The sequence below is a fragment of the Sylvia atricapilla genome, chromosome 7, assembly GCF_009819655.1.
Source record: "Sylvia atricapilla isolate bSylAtr1 chromosome 7, bSylAtr1.pri, whole genome shotgun sequence".
Taxonomy (NCBI): domain Eukaryota; kingdom Metazoa; phylum Chordata; class Aves; order Passeriformes; family Sylviidae; genus Sylvia; species Sylvia atricapilla.
The window spans coordinates 19,131,644-19,136,451 of NC_089146.1; positions in this window are offsets into that span (position 1 = coordinate 19,131,644).

Here is a 4,808-nt window from a genome sequence, read left to right on the forward strand (position 1 = left end):
AAAAAATTAGTTCCCTTGGTATTAGATTGAAATTCAATGGCTAGAAGTGTGTATTAACACTGTACTTTCTGAATAATCACAAATACTTGAATCTAATACCATTTTTACAGTTTGTAATGCATGTGAAAAAGGATTACATTGGGAATACAGAAGACAGGTGTCTGTTTCTGAAATAGCTTGCCTACCACAAAGCTTTCATATCCACACATCTTTCTACTCTGTTTCTGGTATTATCACCCATTAACTGTAATGATTAGAGAGGTGGGACTAGACTCTCTAAATTTTTAAAGCTTGCAGGATTCTTAACTTGTTAAGGCTTGTGTGTAGTGCTACAAAACATCCAACTTGTTAGAGGCTTTTAAGAAAACAAGAAATTTTATACATAATGTGAGTTTTCAGCTGATGTATTTTTTGTCTTATATATGTAATTGGATGACCAAATCTTTTCAAATGTTTTCAGAAGGGTCCTGAAGGTCTCGACTAGAATCTCAGCATGGAAATCCCAGTTCTTAAAAAATCAGGTTAAAGAAATAATGAATTACAAGATATGTCCACGGTGTGTCAGCCTTGATTCATGTTTGAAAGTTGCATGGTTTTTGCTAACTACAGGTTGGCTGAGAGATGCCTGATAAAGCAAAGGCTATTAATAGCAGTACTACAGTTAACAGCTTTCTTTAAAACATCAGGCCATTGACCTCATGTAGGAGTAGCAGTGCTATCACTATAGCCACTTTGGTTCAGAAGAGACCAGAACAAGTAATATGGTAAGTGTTTTTATAGTTTTCTTTTTCTTTTGAGTGGTCTGTTTGGGTGTTGTGCATTACCTATGGATTAGAAATATCAGGATGGGAATAGCTGATTTATCCTCCTACCTGGCCTATAATGTGGTGTGGGCTACCAGAGGTGTCCTTGAAGTAGAAAAAAAGGGAGACATGGAAAAAAATCTCTTGTACAATAGCCTCGCCTATTGCAATGACAGAGATAGTCATTGTACCTAGGCTGCTTAGTATATTGCTGCCCTTTGCATGTACTTTTTCTTTTTATACTAACTTAGACCTTTTTAGTGTTATTGTAATGTGACAGACCTTCAGCCTTCTTTTATGAAACCTCTGGAAATCTTCAGGTTTTCTGTACTGTGGAAGATAAAGTGGATTTTTGAACAATAGATTTCTACACTCTCTTCACAAAGGTATTTTTTATTGAGCTTTGGATACTGCATACACAATACATGTCTAAGGCTATATTGCATTTCCTTATGTTAACCATATGTTCACTTGATGGACAGGGAAATAGAAACATTACTTACAGAGCATCAAATAGTAGTAAATTAGTTTTGTTACATTCTGTTTGTGACTATAATATTCTGTAATGTTTTACTGGTTAAAATGAGTTCTGTTTTGGGTCATCTCAGAGTACGAAGACCTTCAGAAAAGAGTAATCAAATTCAAAGGAATGTGTAAAGATATAATTCTAGTTAAATGAAATTCATTTAAGTAGCTTTACAAAGCAAGCAAATTACAGGCTTATTGTTTCTGTCTTTTTCTGGATCCAAAGGTAGCCTAACAGTCTGTTCCTTCTCCACTTCTTTTTAATAACTGCATTTATTGCTCACATTTTCAGGAAACATTTTTTTTCCCTAATAAAGCTTTTCATGAATGTGGTGGTAGTTCTTATGAAGATGTCATAACTGGGAAGGAATATTCCTTCTGATTAAGTTAAGAAACATCTTAGTTTTGTATTTCTTATATTCTTGAGATGGTATGTTGAGCTGAGAACTTCAAATACAGCTAGCTGCATATGAGAACATTGAAAGACCTAGAGTCTGTGAGCAGGATTCTGAAGCATCTTCATGACAATTTTCTTGTCCTAGGCAGTTGTTTATGTGGATATGTGAATGCAATTTAAGTTACAGATTAGTGACCTTTTTTTGTGGAGCGTCTTTAATTATTTCACAATGGTTTGTAGACATTAGAGATGCTGGGAGCGCAGTGGGACAGAACTGCTCAAAATATGGTTCAAAGCTCACTTCCATGACTTATATAACAATAACTACCATGTACCTGTAGAGGTTGCTGAGTACTGAGATGATGGTTCTGGGCTGGAACTGGGAACGGGGAGTTGATGGGTCATTGCAGTAAGGTTAGCAACCAGCAGTACTTTTTTTTTTTTTGCTATATGCTCATGGAGCCTGACATAGAGAAAGCAGCAACCACTTACACAAACAACCTGCCTGTTACTTGTGCTGTGGTGCAAAACAGTGGATCTTAGACCTTTTTGCCTCCTTGGCTTGAGAACCTCTTGAGAATTCTAGCCTCGTGTTGAACTTCTTACCCACTCTAAATAAATGCAGTTCTAGTGGAAGGATTTTAAATAATTTGAGGGAGAAAAAAGTGATGTTGCCTCAAATGTAAATGCTTGCTCCTGTTTCTAATCACTGTATGTTATGAAGCATGCTGTGCATAGTTCAGAGTTACTTTGTCAAATGCAAGCAGGAGGAATTTGCAGTTTACAAGGATTTTGAAGTAGCATTCTTTGAGAACTGTGTTTCTTTGCTGCAGTCTTCACTGTGTCAGGTATTTGGTCCATCTCAGCCCTGTGAAGAAGATAAAGTCAAGAAGGAAGAAGTCCTTTGTCAAAGAATCAGACTTTAAATGTACTGACTGCATTACTATTTTATTTGCTTTTAGAAGTCATTCATGGCACAGCCCTTCCTGAACAGACTGTCACAGCTGATGTCGGTTTCCCAGGTCTGTTAAATGTCACCTCAGAGATGAGGAAAATTTCACCTCCCCCCTTAAACCATTTTTTCCAGGGCCAAGCCCAAGTAAAGATCACTTCAAAGGCAAAGCAGAGTGGGCGGGGTTTTTTTGTTTTTTTTTTTTTTTTTTTTTTTTTTTTTTTTTTTTTTTTTTTTTTTTTTTTTTTTTTTTTTTTTCCCAACATGGCATTGCAGTGGCAGTAGATGGTAGTCCCTCAATTTACTGCACAGTTACATGCTGTTACTATGCCTAGTTTCTCTTCATATTGTGCACATCAGAACATCTCCTGTAAAGATGCTATAATTGCAGTAGCTTAAATTGATGTTACAGAAATGGGATCATTCCCCTACCCAATACAAACTCTAAGGGAGAGAAAAAGGCATGTGACTCGACATCCCTTATCTTCAGCCTCGCAACTCCTTTCAGGACTGCTTAGATAAGATTAAAAGACCAGCTTCCTTCCAACCATCTCCCACTTTTTCCCCTGAAGAAATTTGCTGAGAAAAAGAGCAGACACTAGCTGCAGAATTTGAGTCGTTTCTGTTATTGCGCACAAATGCAAATTCAAAGAAAATAGAGCTAATTTTGCAATTGTGTGTGTAAAACTGAGCTCTTTTTATGTTGTGTTTGAGTTGATAGAAAAGATTCTGTTGAGAGGTCATTTTTATCATTCTCCTCTGTGGAAAATTGTGTAAATCAATACTAAAAGAGCTGCAAACCAAAATCTAAGAGGTTTCTTCCAGGTGGTGACTTTAGTTTGGTTTATATTAGACTGATTATTAGTTTAAAACTGACTTAAGTTGCAAAGTTAAGTAGTCTGAGAATGTAAATTATAATGTTCCCATGTAAAACTTTACCTCTGATCCTCGTCACTAAATGTGGGGGGGTTTATTATTTTAGATTTAAGAAAATAAGTTACAGGAGTTGCGATCTCTGTTTGGCAGATAGGGAATGAAGACATAAATATCAAAAGGGCATTAAAACCAAAATGGAATATTTTGTTATATTCGGGTAAACCCACCAAACCAATATTAGGGTATTCAAATTGCTTATACATACTTACATTTATTTTTGGCCTCTTTGTTCTTTGATTGGATTCTAAACCGAACAATGGGTCACAAGGATGCTTGCAAGAGGAATAGTGTGATGAAGCCCCTAAAAATATTGAATTTTTTTGTACCGAAAGCTTAATACCTGCTGCCAGCTGATATTGTGCTTCTGCAAGCATGCCTGCCAGCAATGTATCAAAAATCTATCAAATGCTTTGCTCCTGTAGGTGTTTAAACCAAGGGCAAAACTTCTGTTTGGGAATTCTGTGTTATGTATAGCACATTCAGACTGACTATATGTGGGAGAGTAGGTTCTGTTGGAGACACTAGAAGATACACCCACTTTTTTTTCTTCTTCCTTACTCCTCTCCCCAGATCACTGGACTAGTTCTATGCTCTTTTCTGTAAAGTGTACTAGTATAATTGAACTTCTATTCTGAGCCACATCTTATTTGTCTTCTCTTGTTCTTCACAAATACACAATGGATTGAACCCAATGAAGATATTTTCTATTAAACTGCGTGAAATATAGCTGTGTTCCTGGGTTGTTTTGTAGCCATAATGCACATTTTAAGAACCGCTTACAGGTGAGCCCTGCTCAGTATCTGGGAGGGGAATGCCATGGACGAGAGGTGGCGAGAGGAAGGAAGGGCTGAAGGGTTTCTGACTCTCATAGTCCCTGTAAATCATACCAATCATCTTGTATCTTGGAACCTAGTTATCTATTGGTGACCTGATACCAGAATTTAGTGTGTGAACTGGATTTTCCTACCCTATGAATGTTTATCTGATTTTTAGACATTGCTAATAGGTTTTTAAAATGTAGTGCCAGCTTTTGAAGTTTTAAAGCAATAGATAGAATTTAGCTAGCTAGCAATGCTGTGATAGCAGAATGGTTTTATCGTAAATCTGTGTAACTATGTTGCAAACATCAGTTAATATATTACTGTGTTTCCCACATAGAGAGATAGCATTTACAGTTTGTATTTAGAAGCTGTGC